Genomic DNA, 15495 nt, shown 5'->3' with positions numbered 1-15495 from the left:
ATTTTGAAGCTTATCTAGTTCTGAGGTACAACACATGACTATTTTCAAGTCAGTGTGGTATCAACAATTGGTAACTAAAATAGTTTCACATAGTGCTACATTTAAAAAAAAAAATCTGCAGTTTAATATGCAGACAAGTGAGTACCACACAGCCACCTGTTCATTCCCTCTCCTCCCAGCAGGATGGTGGAGAGAATTAAAAGTGATAAAAATGCAAGAACTCAGTTGATATCAAGACAGTTTAATAAGAAAAAAAAAGTGTTTAATAAGGAAAAAAGGGGAAAAATATTTGAGTGCTGCACAAGGCAATTGCTCACTACAACAACCCCCAAGACCAACAACAAATTCCCCCATTTTATTTTATTTTATTTTTAACTGAGCACACCATATGGTATGTTCTGGGTCAGCTGTTCTGGCTGTGTCCCCTCTCAGCTTCTTGTGCAGCCCCAGCCTCCTCCTTGCAGGGCAGTGTGAGAAGCTGAAAAGTCCTTCATTTAGTGTAAGCACTGCTCTGCAGCAATTAAAACAATGTTTTATCAGCAGTATTCTCATCTTAAATCCAAAACACAGTACTGTACCAGCTACTAGGAGGAAAATTAACTCTATCCCAGCCAAAACCAGTACACACACCTTAAACTTAATTATTCAAAAATAAAAATAGGACTACTGTGCTCAAACATCCATATTTTATGTGCATATACCACTAAAACATGCTGCTTAAATTACAGGATCAAACTATTTGTCTTTCTATAGGATTCCTGCATCATCCAATAACGAGTTGTGGGAAGGAATCACCCTTGTACAACTAAAAAGAATATTGTTTTTAGGGTCCTGACTCAACCTCAACTCAGGTGGTTTATTTCAAGTGAGGAAAAAATGAAAAGAAAAGATGTTTCATCATTTAGATTGTAGGGTTGTAAATATAGAGGTACATAGGAAAACAAGCTAAAGTATTTTTTTCTGCCAGCTTAATACCTGTATATATAGAAACGTGTTACAAATTAAGCTGTATTTTTTTCATTTGGGGGTACTTCTTGTAGCTAGCTATATTAGTAATACATGCAGTCATTACTTTACCGTAATTTGTTCTAATATAGGGGACACAAATCAAAAGGCAGGCTCCTTATGATATCACACACAATCTGTCACAGTATCCTTTCAGAAATGATGTTTTGCAATTTCTGAACAGTCACATGCACCTAGAGTCAAGTCTAGCTCAGATAGTAATCTGAGCCATGGGATCCTTCCCTTTAGCACAGTTCTGCTCTTCCTCACCAGGAAAAGAAGCCTGACTTAGCACACTGGTGCCTATAGGTCTCCCTGACCTGATGAGGTCTGACAAAACTGTACCCCCACCCTCACATTCACTCTTATTAAACTGCTTGCAAAACAGGATTGAACACTGCTCAATTTATTTTGGCTGGTTGCTCTCATAAGCACGATCCATCCATCTCTGATGCAAGGCCTATGAGCAGCATCCTACAAATGGAGACTGTCCTCATAGCCCAAATCAATCAGCCAGCACTATACAAAGTACAGCACAGGAGCACTGCTGATATTTATGATACTAAAAGGAGGACTTGATATCCATAAACTTGTTAATAATGTCCATTCCTCAAAATGGTATATACTGCTCTTGGACCATGCTTGTTCAATGCACGCAGTTTCTACTGATACCAATTACTTCTCAGACCATATACACAACCCTTAAAAGCTGGAAGTCAAGAACATCACAAATAGATCGTTGTACTTTACTGTTTCATAACTGGTATAAGACACTTGAATTGTATCAATAACATACAACCTAAAAAGGACTAGTAGGAGTAGATGCGAGTAATGATGAATTCTTTTATTTGAAAGATTTCCTATTCATTAACATGAGTAGACAAATTTTGAAAAATCATATTTCTATATATTAACCGGGAAGTATGTTGCCTATCTAGCTCCAGCTTTACAATTTCATTCCATAGCAGAAAAAAGTTAATGATACCAAAAAAATTAACTTTTAAAGGTACACACATCTACATGATAGATAGCTACAGCTGATTTCAGCAGGAGTTCTCATGGACACTAAATACCTCAGTCATTCAGGTCTTGTTGGGAGTGGCTCAAAACCCAGTAGAGCCAGGAACTAAATGTGAGCAGCTATACATTAATCTTAATTGCTATTCTATAAATAGTCTGGGAAAGAAGCTAATGGGAAACCCCAGCCAAATTGAGCAACCAGAGTCATGATGGGGGTATTTTTTTGTCCCCTGCATTATTAAAAGGCCAAATGAATGTTCAAATTAGAAGGCTCGAATACTGACATGAAACTTTGTTTTGAGCAAGAGGCTCACTTTGGCATAAAGCCAAAAATATAAGTCATTTTAATCTGATAAATTGCTCCATGTTTTCATCTCTTGCTGCCTTGTTTCTTTAAGCTCTCCTATGTAAGACCCATATTTGAAATCTTAAGATGCTGAAAATGCTGATTACTTACATAACATTTGTGTTTTGTTTTTGTTTTTTTCTGTATCTTACGTTGATTACAAAGAACTTTAAGGCCACAACAAGAAACTGTGAGGGGCCAATATGATTTCAGGGTGCTGAGCTTACCATAAGCAAGGCCACATCCAATTTTTCAAATAGGTTGAAGAAAAAAGTGTGCCTGCTTTCTTGCATTAACAGCTCACAAACTGCGTAAGGTTCTGCCCCTGACAGGCAGGAAAAGTGTCACTTCAAGGATGTCACACGATAACACCCAAAAGTTCTGCAATGCCATCCTTACCAATACCAGAAGGAAACTAGTGGGAAGTGAAAGCAAAGAGCAACACTTAGATGTCAAAAGATCTGCCAGACCAGGCCTCCCAGCAGCAAATATTCTAGATGGGCATAAAAGACACTAAAGCTTTAAAACACTCTTATCCACCAGGGTGGTTCACAATAGGCAGTAGTTAGAAAGCTGTGGACAATGGCTTCTCATTCTGTACCAAAATAGAGGAAAGCTGCTCCCTCATGTATGAGGGCCCAGACTCTGCAGCCAACCCTGACATTTAGAGTGATTCATTCTCCTCTTACCAGAGCTGATCTCCACAGGCTGTCTGAAGGCATAGTAGCTTTGCCCAAGTCCTACCAACCACTGCTGCCTCTTGGGATGATCAGCTGTCATCTACAGCAGCAACTGGAAGGAGCCTGGGAAAGAAGGGCATAACAGAGGGAATAACAGAATCCCCTCAAGGTAATGCTGCAGCTCTGACAGCACAGTCACAAGTCAACAGGTTTGTAAGTTTCCAGTTTAAACACTTATCACTCTGCAGCTCTGAGCACACCACCCCGAGGGTTCCCTTCTGCCCCACTGATATAGATATGTTATCATTTTCTATCATGTAAACTTAACTACTGTTCAAGTTCCATTGATATGTGATAACCATCCATATCAGGTTGGAAACAGACCTGAGCTCCAAGATGTTTACATGTACAGACTGGTAGAGAAGTTTGACTGGTGGTCGTTTTTGTATAAGGCTCTTTTTACTCTGTTCTAAAGATTGTGCATAATTATTTGATAGGATTTACATAGGATTTACATATATTTATTGAACAAGAATATAGTGAGGACAAAGCCAAAAGATAACTTTCCATTAGGAAAAATTATCCTATTTGAAATCATTCATGTCTCAAAGAGCTTTTGAGGTATGAGAATATAGATATCAACAAATCAACAACAACTCAGAAGTGTTTTTATTCAGAGAGACTTGAAAAGCAGTGGCATGTATGCCAATGTCTGACATTTTGATCTCTTCAGTAGCAGTTTTATTTACCACCTTCCTGCAAAATATATGGGAAAAATATGAAAAATAATTTTGGGGTCTGTCATTTAATAAACATCATTTCAATAGAGTTCACATCAAGGCATTCAACACATGATTTGAAAAATACATCCATACTGTTTTTACAAATAGAAGTTTCAATTATTTGGCAAGTTGCCATTTACATTAACATGACAAAAATGACTGCACTTCATTTCTGGCTGCACAAACATGTATTCCAATTCACTTAAATAACTTAAATAGTTTATCTTGGTAAAAAGCTGTATGCTATTATAGAGAAGGGTAGGTTATACTTGGTCACATCTGAACTGTGAACACAGGGCCCATAGACAAAAAAAATAAATAAAAACTTAAACCTGCAAGTACTGTTTCACTGATATAAATTGTACCATGAAAAATTTTGCATGAAAAAAGGTTTAGAGATCCAGTTTCTTGCTGTGCAACCAGAGAAGGGCCCACAGGCTACAAAGGAGACGGAATCCAGCCCTCTGACATAAGAAAGGAGTGAGTCTCCTTTCTGTACAGCAGCATGTACCTGCACTGAGGATGGTGGAGGTGACCACACTGTTCGTCACCCCATAGATTTCATTTTAACATAAGAGGCAATGCTGTCTCTTCCTGTACCCACAAATGATGTGGAAAAACCCCAGCAGGGCAGGTAGCTTGTCAGATACCACCAGCACACCGTGTCAGGTAAGCAACCTCTTCCCCAGGTGCTCTGTCCAGGAGAGCTCCACTGTATACTATGCAGTTCACACATCTTACTTAAAGCCCAAGTTTATTTCTGACCTAAGTGAGTCCATCATAGAGATCTATAACTGGTAAAAAACACTACAGGAAACACCAAACTGGATTGTGAGAAGAGTTGTACATCTTTTCATAGGAATCCATGCAATTACCAAATCCCTTCAGACATGTCCAATTTTAAAAACCTATCCTATATCAAAGCAAGGGTCTATTTAGGTCAGACTCCCATCTGAGGCAGCTATGCTCCTTAGATTAAAGAATGTACAACAGCAGGTTAACATTCCCAAAGCATTTTCTAAGCCTACATGAAGCTTACAATAACCATAAGTCAAAACAGGACCCTTGCGTTCCCTAGCCCTTGAAGAACTTTTCCTTCAGGAATATCCCATCACTTTGAGCCCATACCATTTTTTTTTCAGTTCAAATCCACAGGTAGTCTTGTCTTATAATGAAGCATCTTCTGCTTCATCACACTGAATGTGCCACATAAAGCTCAGGATAAACGGGTGTCAGCTGAGAGAAATTAGCAACCATTTTTCTAAGCACTTTTCTCCTCTCACAAGAGACCTCTATCACATTCCCTTTCTGAGGCATCCCTTGAAGAGTCACAGTACATTCATTCCTTATCTTGACCTTATTTGTGAAACTCTACCTTTACTATGGCACTTTGAGATGTAGAAGTGGTGGCAACTGCACGGGGTTGGGAGGCCTGGAACCACATTTGAGAGCTGGGTATACCACAGATCCATATAATCCAAGTACATATGATGCATTAATAGCCATCAATAAATAATCTTTACTTGGTGCTATTGTTTTTGTTTGTTTGTTGTTTTTCCAGCTACAACTAACTACAGACCTTTAGTTTTCATTAGAAAAATCAAAGCCTCTCTCCTGTGGTAATTGCTGTTTCAGAGCCCCACCTGCTGCTGCTTTTTTTTTTTTTTTTTTTTTTACTTTAAAGTTTGAGCTGCTCTACATGAAAAATCCAGGCACACCCCACCCAGCTTTGGCAGGTCATCTTGGACCTACATATGCCATCAGTACTAGGTGTGTGGCTCTGTCCCTTCATCTTTATACTACATGAGATTTTATAAATCTTGCAACACACCATGTGAGTTCCCTTTCAAGACTAAAAGCTTGTGGAAGCCAGATGAAGTTAGTCATGCTTGAAAACCCTATAGGCAATCATCCAACCCACCACCACACCAGGGGCATCTATAGTTGCATATACCATTCCTGAAGCCTTGTCTACCAGCTGAGCAGGCAGAGGAAGCACCAGCCCAGTTGAAGACCAAATCTAATTATACACAAATTAGATATTAATTAAACCACAGATCTGTTCTTCTGACCCTAAATAGCAGCTATAGATATCTTAAGTGACTGGATTGGTTTTTTTAATTGGAGTAGGCAGAGAAAGTTTTCATGGCATAACAGGACTGGACAGAGGCAGCAGGAACAAGAGCTATCTTGTCCACCTTGTTTTATAACAGAGTGGCTGAATTATTTTGGCCATTTCTGTAGGCCTGGCTACTTTCTGTAGTCAGAAGACTTCCTGATTTTAATAGATTTTGGCTAGATTTTAGTCTTATTCACCAAAAAACATCTCTAAGTCACTTGGATTTTGTACAAAATTATTCTTCAGGGCAAGCCTGCATGCCCACCATTACCCTATCCGCTGTGAAGAGCAAGGCTGTCTTTCTGCTTATCCAGAGAGGCACAGAAGGAAGGCTTTGGAAGAGATTCCTATTTCATTTGTACTTGTGAATCAGCCAAAAGCTATTAAAGCAAGGAAAAGCACCTTCAGGAGAATATAACATCCATCATACCTTTTCCCCTTTCCCCCAACAACTTCTTTTGTTTAATATTAGCTTCTGTAACAAGAAAGTCATTACAATTTACCCAAGCTACAAGATAGCTTAAATATTAACAAGCTTGTAAAGCCACTGGGGGTAAGAGCCTGGAGCTGTATAATAATAAAGTGAGGCTCAGCAAGATTCCATAATTATTTGTTACACAACCCAAGAAACTAGCTAGAGCATTTCTAAGATTATACACCTCTCATATATGATGTCTAACCATGCCAGAAATTACATAAGGCTTTTTATAACAATCATTAGTCATTAAAAAGGCAGAACAAAGGGCTATTATGACCAGAGGTGACGATCCAAGAATTAGTTTACTCAGGACCTGATCCAAAGCCCATCATAGTGATTTTTGTGCATTTCAATGTGCTTTGGATCAGACATTCAGTATTTTCCATGTTGCAGAGTTTCCTTTCAGAGTTTGTGGATCAAGACAATGAGATGCAGAGGACTGTAGAGGAAATAAAAGCAGGCATTTATCTCTGTCAGAGCTGAGAACTCAAAACTGGCACCCGTTTTGGTGGCAGTTGCATTTGCTTTACATCCTTCCAAAAAGTTGTTGGCCATCAATCCAGATTCCCAAATATGGGTTTAGATGCTTTCTAAGTATTTTAGGTCTGGAGACACCGACCTATGCAATCAGTCACAGAAGGGGCTGTAGACCGTGCCTGGAACTGTTCAGATGTAGGTGAATATATCTATCCCTGTGCACTTTTATGACAAGACAAATGCAAAACACATGACTGGTTGTATTGTTTTAACAGAAAGTTAACATCTGCAACATGCAAATACAGCTCTTAACTGTATTTGCATCCACCAGGAAGCCCCTTTGAATAAGAACATATAGCCTAGGGAGACAGTTCATCTGTAAGCTTGCAGGTGATGATTTTTTCCTTCCTTCACACATGTTAAGGGCTCTGGAGAAGATGTGTGCTATGGTCAGGAAGAAAAATAGCATTGTGGAACATACAATTTTACAAATTGACCTGGAAAACACAAGACTCCAAGAAAAAAGAAAAAAACAGTAGTTCAAATTGATTTGGCAGGGAGCAATCTGCAGGATATGGTTCAAAGATCTCACATCTGAAGCACTGCTCTGTAGCAGTTATCCTAAACCTAGAGTTAACATCTTTCACAGGGAAAGAGAGTAAGAAAATTCACCTCGTAATACATCAGAAATCAATAGAACCTTGAATACCATAAGGTGGGAAGTGGACACCTCTTGTTTTTCTAATAACCTAAAGGATATTCGATAAAACTGGTAGAATCCAGGTGGTTTGTTCCATCCCAGAAAAATAAAGTTTTATAGCCCCATTCCAAGAGGTCTCACCACAACTGAGTAGGGCATGCCTGCTAGGCAGATACCTATGCATCTGCCTAGCAGACCATGGTGGGGCTTCTGGACCCCCTGATTTTGTTGCCACATCTACACCTGCATCCCTAGGTCTGACAGTCAAGCCACAATGTCACTCAGGACTGAAAGAGCATTCTTGGTCCATCCAGCTTCATAAATTCTGTTAGCCCACAATCCCCTCAATATATGTCATAAACCCTAAGCCAGGCCTCATCTAAGGCCTGCAGGCACATTACTTCAACATACACTTCCACAGTCTTTCCAGACACAAATTATCTGTAGCCTCACAGAAGGAACCAGTTTTCAGCTGGCAAATTCATCATGACAGCAGTAATAGGGGACAAAATATCCTAGTGAAGAATCATTTTGTCTTGTTCAGCTGCTTTCTAGATATCATAATTCATAATGATGCTGAGTAATCAGGGGTCCTGCCTAAACATCCAGTTTCCACTTGTAATTCTCTTTGCTCTGGTTCTTGCTGTAGGGGAGCAGCACAGAGGTTATGGTCTGCATGCCTGGACCAGGCACATCAAGGACGTGCGCTAAGGACTCACCTCCATGGGGCCACTGAAGGTGCCCCATCTTCTGATGCTGTGATTTCTAAATCTGACCCAGCAAAGGCAGTACTCTCAACAGGCAGAGTCATGCTGCCATCGAGGATCATGAGGAGAACAAAAACCCACACCCACCCATCAGTTAAAAGGACTTTCTTTTCTTCCCACTTCCCAAAAGACTAATCCATCAAATTGCTTTTTGCTGGGATACTCAATCTTTCTTGTTCTTCAGCAACCATCTCTGGACATGTTAACCATTTTCCACACAGACCAGGAGGCTCAGTCTTTTCCACTATTCACCCTTACAAAAGGAGGACCTATTCCTGTAGAAGACACTTGGCCCTCATTCTGTTCTTTAGGCACTATATATCCTGACAAATCAAAGTATTAGAGAATTTGATATCATTTCTCCAGCATAACTAGACAAAAATGAACACCTTTTCAATCAAAAGAATTTTTTTAGATGCTCGTAGGAAAAGAATTTAAGCCAAAAGGGGTTTGCTTTCCAATAGAAATGTCACCAGCCTTTACACACCTTGTGACTTTTAAGCCTTTATCATAGTAGCAAACACACTATCATATCTGGCAAGAAAAAAAAAAAAAAAAAAAAAAAAAACAACACATTGCTCTTCCTCCCCCATTAGCTTGAAAAACACCGACTGAAGTGTGTAACTACTAGTCTACTTAGTTTTAATTTAACCATTTGCTGAACTCCTTGCTGAATTGGCACACCCACTAAGAAAAAACAAGCAACGTGTTTGTAGAGGTGTGCAGATAATCAAGGCAATACTGCAGCCTGCAGGTACCTTTTAAGATAACACCAGGACACACCTGGATACTCCTGTTTTCCACTCCCACAGAGCACACCAGCAGTGACAGACTGGAAGACCTTTTGAAGTCACTTTAGAGAGCTGACAGAGTGAAGCAGAACAAAATTAATTATTCAGGGTGGGCTTGTAAGCACGAGGAAATGCTGCCTTACCTTTTTTCCCCCCTTTCTAAGTAACAGAATGCATCTGTAAAGGTTATTTTTACAGTTCTTTGTTTTACCTTTAATGCTTGTATCTTATTTATATGGGAAATGCTAAAAACCTCAAAAAGCTAAATCATGCAGTTGTACACAGAACTGGGAACATAAGAAGGAAATTGAGAGACTCAGAACTGAAAATGATCACAGAAGATAGGGACCAAATGAGTTAACTCTTCCATTGCCTTCTTTGATTTAGACACTTGATCTCAAAACAGTCCACCTACTCAGTTGAAGGTTTCTTTTTTCAAGTCTATTGTCCTATCCTCAGAGGTCAGGTACTCTACCAGTACCCTTTTCAAAACACTATGTCACCCTCTTCACATAAACTACCTCAGCACTTCAGATGCTTTGTCAGTTCCTCCAAGCAATAACAGCCAGAAATATAATAGCATCTTTTTACAGCTTTCTCCACATTCTTACACAGTTAAGCATTCTCAGCACATTCCAAGATTTTGATTAATTTTGTCCTCATATTTTACTGAAATTCCTCCATGGCCTGCCTTTTAAATCCTCCTGGTAGCTACTCAAAACAAGATTCTGCTTTACCTCCTACACTCTATTATGTGACCTCCAGGAGACTTCTGTGTCTTTTCTTTTACTACCCAGAAACATTCAATAACTTGCTGTTCATCATTTTACTCTGCAGACAGTATGTGTATTCTTGGCATCCAGAGCAATTCTTTCCTGCTCTTTTCCTGTCTCTCTTCCAAGAGATGTTATTCTGACGCAGCAGTCACACGATCTATCAGCCAGGTCTTTGTGGGACTTGTTATATCATAGCCTTGGCTGTGATCTAAGACTTTGAACTCTTTTTTATTGCCCTTTCCTCAGGGCTAGAGATATCCCAAATTCTCAGCTCACCACTATGTTAGTCTCAGTCCTATTTCTCTACAGGCCTTCTAATATCTCCCCATTCTCCCCTCCACAGGTGGCAGGATACTCACTTACCTGTGGATTCTCATCATTGCCCTTTCAAACCTAGTTCAGCCTTCTTTGGTCTAGAAATGCTCCTCCCCTGTTTTGTTTTCACTTTGCCTTTGTCTTCTGTTTCTTCTTTCTCAAAGCCCTGGTTCACTGCCAATAGAACAACTCCATGAGGACCCTTTGCTCATCTACACTTTCCCTCTGGCACCTGCCTGGCTTTCTGTTTGACTTAAGCAACTGTTCTAGTACCCTGGACAACAGGAGAAGCAGTCTGAGGACTATTTCTGTGCCCTTAAAAAACAGTATGAGATCACCAACAGCCCCTCTTATCTCAGCCTTTTGGACTGTACAGTCATGACACTTTCTCCTCCTCTGCTGCACTAAATCCTTCAGGGGCTTACATATAAGATCGCAGCTTGCCTTACCCACACCCTCTGCTTTAACTACATTTAAACAGCAGTACACTGAAAAAGAATCGCTCAACTTTAACTCTACTGCTTCCAAGAACTAGCCTATGCACTGCCAAATCTAAACAGCAGCCAAGCTCAGACATCCAATGGATCATTTCCCGCTACAGAAGGCAATTCCTTTACTTTCACTATTTGTGGATTACCCAGTGGAAATGACTACAACTCATACAGCATCTATTTACCTGCCACTTGATAGCACTAAATGCCTCACACAAGGACTATAGCAACCCCTCTGCTTGCAAACCAGAGAAAACCTACAGGTCCCAAAACCCTCACTCTTCTAGCTGCCTTAATCAGCAGTGCATTGGAAAGAGCTGTGCTGCTCAGGCTCCAGAGCCCTTTGTATCCACCCCTCCTAGCTTTATGTTCCCTCAGGCCAATCTCTTCAATACAGCGGTCAGATGTTGGTCATTTAGGTAGTTTCCCTCATTTATACAAATGTGGTTTGGAATTGATGTTCATTCCTTTGTCGATAGTGTAGTTTTCAATGTCATGGTGTCTTTCATGCACCGTTCTGAAACAGGAATAATTAAAAGGGTTCTAATGGGTATCAGCTATGGAAATGGCTTTTGCTATACTATGTAATTCTTCTGCATGTACGTGAATTCCTTGCAATACCCAGTGATCACCACAGTGATCCTGGATAGTTCCTAGCTTTGTTCCAGGCAAGCACAGGAAGAGGGAAAGAGCATGAAGCAATGACAAAAAGACAGAAAAATAGGAATTTCATAAGTTCAAGTAACCTTACATTTCCCAGTATTTCAGCAAGAGTTTCTTAATTTTCTATACCTTTGAGGGAAACAGAAAAGTTATGAAAATCCCTGTGGTTTTTCAGCAGCTCCAAAACAAAACCCTCATGACTTTCCTGCCCTGAAATTTCCCCAGGCACACACAGAGTCTTTCTTACGTAAATGGGTCAAAATCTGCAAGTGAATTTGTAACGTGAGATTTCTGATGTTATCCTTATGGCACAAATGGGCAAGAAGACATATTAGGAATATTATGTGCTCAGGCTATGCTGTACTTTCAAGATGAAAGAGGAGCCAAAGTTAAGATTGAGTTTGAATATTGAATTTAAGAAGAGCACAAAGCCATAGAAATGTCACTCCCTGCAACTATGGCTTTTTTATGGTTATTACAATTTTAGAAGTTAAAAATTATTTTGGGGAGTAGGTTCTTTCTTGTTTCTAGTACTCATTCCAAAGCCATTGACATTAGTGGAAAGTTCCCAGATTAGAATATGAATCGGGCCAATCTTTCAAGGGTATATTTTTATTGAGAAACTATGGAAGGGAAAAAACTGTGAAACCAGTGATTTTCTTTCACTGAGAATACACGGGGGATGAGAGGGGTAAAGGAGTTCTTCATTGAGCCTCATAAGTGAGCTCTGACAGGGGCTCTTTTGCAGGTCTAGGAAGAAGAGTGGTAATACCACCTGCTCCTGCACTCCCTGCACTTGATAATAAAGCCACAGGGTAGCAGAAGAGGACAGAAATATTGCTTGGTTTCTGACGGTGTAAAGGTGGCACCTTAAACAACCAACCAAATGAATAGTGACAGCTAGTTAAGGACAGGCTCTGTGCAGGGCACTCATAGTCCAAATAGGTAAGATGGAAAATAAATGACAAGCAATCTTATTAAACCTATTTTATGGGTAGGAAATGGAGCCCTGAAGAAATTAAGTGCCTTGCTCAAAGCCATTCAGGAAATCAGTGTCAGAGGAAACAAAGTCAAACCTGAGTGTCACTGTAGTTCCTTCCTCTCGATACCATTTTGACCATCAGGGCTGCTTTCAATTAAGTCTTTTATTGAGGACATCTCTTTCTAACTCTGCACTTTTATTGAATGTCCCACATGGTGGACCTGGGGAACCTGTAGAATTACGAGTGTCTCCAGCCAGCTTCTTTACTGTGTTTTATGAACCTTAATGAGCCCCCACAGAAAGCTGCAATACCTACATCAAGGGGGAAGGGAGAGGAGAAGCAGAAATAGCAGCATTGTGTGCAGTTTTTAGTGTGCAGTCCAGGTTCATGGAGTGGTATGTAAACAATCTGATTTGCTACGTTTAAGGACAGGCACAATTTTAGGAAATTCAAGTAACCTGTTAGCCTAGTGACCTCTAGATAACCTATTCAACAACAATGAAACTTACAGTATGCCGGGGAGGCGGAGGGGCAACGCTGGGAAGATGCTTTGTTGCCGTAGGAAATGGGCCAAACAAAACTCTCTCATCATTTTTGATGTTCATTTGATGAGTCTGTAAAAGGAGAAGAGTATCAGCTTGCTAGAAAAACCATTTCCTGACAGATTCACAGTGAATTTGGCTGCTCCATTGGCGCCCAGTCACTAGCGCTGAGACTTGGGGCTGCATACGCTTGTCTCAATCCTCTCGTCCAAAAGTTCTGCTTTTCCACAGACTCGGGTGAGATGGAGTCCAAAAAGAAAGTGGTTCCACATTGTCCACAGCTTTTTATCCCAAAGGCACAAAGGGAGTGTGCAAATCAAGCCCTTTTACCTTAAAATACACACTCTCAGCACGGGATACGGAAATTCAGACAAGGGAGACTCAGAAACATAGAAGTATATACAGACTGGAAAGGAAGGAAAAAATGTTAAAAACAGAAGAAAAGTTTTTCTACAAGGCTTCTTGACAATATCTTATATTGTACATTTAGTAAGCAGCTGTCTGTGTAAATACCTTATCAGGCAAAGAAAAGGAAGAACATTGTTCACCCTGCCTAGGTTTCTTATTCTAGTAGACAGTAAAGTGTCCTTTGTTGCGAGTTGTGGAGTTGAGGAGAGGTTACATGGCAAGCATGTGCCAACCTTTTCCTTTTTCACCTAGTCTACTTCAGAAAACACATCAAGTCTTTGATTAGAAACTAACATATGCATTTCTTGACTAATACAAGCATCCCCATCACCTTAGCTAGTCTACAGTCTGGAAATCTGTACTGAAGTGACTTGCCCACTGGCAACGCAGAGGGCTTGACAACATCCTTTTGTTTTCTCCTTTTGCTCTCACTTCTGTCTGCCAGGAACCACACTAGTGATTGGAAGCCAACCACATGTAAACACATTGTTTTATCCAGCTCAATATTTGTGTATTTCTCAAAGGCTGGGCTTGCTGTATACCACACTGCAGGAATGCAGCGGAGAAAGACCATTGCAGCTGCATCATTTTTGTACTGTTTTATGTAAGAACCTGGAGCAGCACTGTGAGGTGGGCTGGCAGCAACAGTAGGCAAAAAGAAACACAGAGAGGAACAGTTTCATTGCAAGTCTATCTCTGCCTGTATCTTTAGAAAGGTCTTTTTGACTCTTTGTCCTCCCAGTCCTCAATGATAACATCCTGGAGTTTCATTACTCTTGGATAAATAAAATCAACACGTAGGAATGGCAAGAGTCACCGGTACAGTGTTGCAAGAGCAAGAAACCTTGTTCTTTATCACCTTGTTATGTTGGTCCTGCAAGCCTAGCCATAAAAAATGCCTTGTAACAATACCTAATATCCAATATGTCTGCAACAAAACACACTTTCCGTGTAATCTGACTGTATCAAATTCGTATACTCTACAGAAAGAATGACTTGGAACGGGAAGAAAGGAGGAACTCTGAGTGCTAGGAAAACTCAAAGGAACATTTTATTGTAACATTTATAATAGAAAGTTGGGGGGTTTAGTTTCGCCTCAAGGTGTAACTTGCTAATAAAAGTTCTGGAAAACCTGCTGTGTGTAAGAGCCCTGGCCTATGATGTCAGAATTCATTATGCACACAGGGGCTATTTACAGCCTTGTAAAGTTGTAGACAAGGAAATTGTTGCTGAAATATGGTTTCAAAAGTTTAAAGGTAATCATTCTACTGGTGTATACACCTCAGCTATTGAACAGATCTTTTAAACGGTTCCGTGTAAACCAAGAAAAAATCATATGGCTTAAGTAGTAAATATCCACCCATGTTTCTTCATATGTGTTGGGTCTTGAGTTATATATGTGCACAGGGACAAGTGTAGTGTCTTTAGTTTTATTCAAGAGTTATCTGGGTAAACCTATAAATAAAACATGTGCATAAGGTGTTCAGAAGACAAACTGGAAACAATTTTCACTGCCCTATTATCATTTCCCATTTAGCCCAAGATCAAGAAAAAGGCAGGGGGTGAAGAACTAAAAGTGAAAACAAACAAATATATTTCCAGCTGTTTAAATCTAAAGATGTTTTGTCAAAAATGGTGAAATATTTATTGAAATGTAATTTTTTCTATTGTTTTGTTGTTGTTTTTTTTTTCTTTTTTTTCTTTTTTTTTTTTATCGGAAGAATTGCAGAGACTTGATGCTTTATCCAGGTCCAGCCAACAATTGAGACAAAAATGCTGCTGACTTTGCTGGGTCAGGATAGGTCTACAGGAACTCCCTAAGAAAGTAGTTACTCCAGTCCATACCACTGAGACTGACATTTTATGTTTAAAATTGGGGAAAAATCTGTTCAGTGCGGTGTGCTCTGTTTCCCTCAATTGCTGCATGCTGTTTTATTCTTCAGCTGTAAGCATTTTAATTGCTGCTATAGTGATTTTTCCATCACTCTGGAAAGGTTTTGTGGCCAGGTGTTGTTTGTCATTTGTCCCACAGTAGCTGGAAATAATATAATTACAAAAATGTAGGAAAATGTGCTCAGCGTTGGGGATTCCTAGCCAATCCAAGCATTTTCCTACTGAATCATTTTCTCAAATATTCCTTCTTACAGCAGCC

The 15495-nt window shown here is 39.9% G+C and overlaps 1 long non-coding RNA gene across 1 annotated transcript; it reads right to left on the bottom strand.

Annotated features, from left to right (window-relative positions):
- Positions 1-9159: 9159 nt before the first annotated feature.
- Positions 9160-11026, bottom strand: LOC311432506. The gene is made up of 3 exons (XR_014690096.1): positions 10933-11026; positions 10305-10430; positions 9160-9237 (listed from the first exon to the last, which is right to left on the bottom strand). It is a non-coding gene; the product is annotated as an uncharacterized lncRNA (long non-coding RNA).
- Between the last annotated feature and the right edge of the window lie 4469 nt (positions 11027-15495).

Source organism: Aythya ferina, assembly GCF_964211825.1.
Source record: "Aythya ferina genome assembly, chromosome: 2".
Taxonomy (NCBI): domain Eukaryota; kingdom Metazoa; phylum Chordata; class Aves; order Anseriformes; family Anatidae; genus Aythya; species Aythya ferina.
This window is presented reverse-complemented; position numbering and strand designations above follow the sequence as displayed.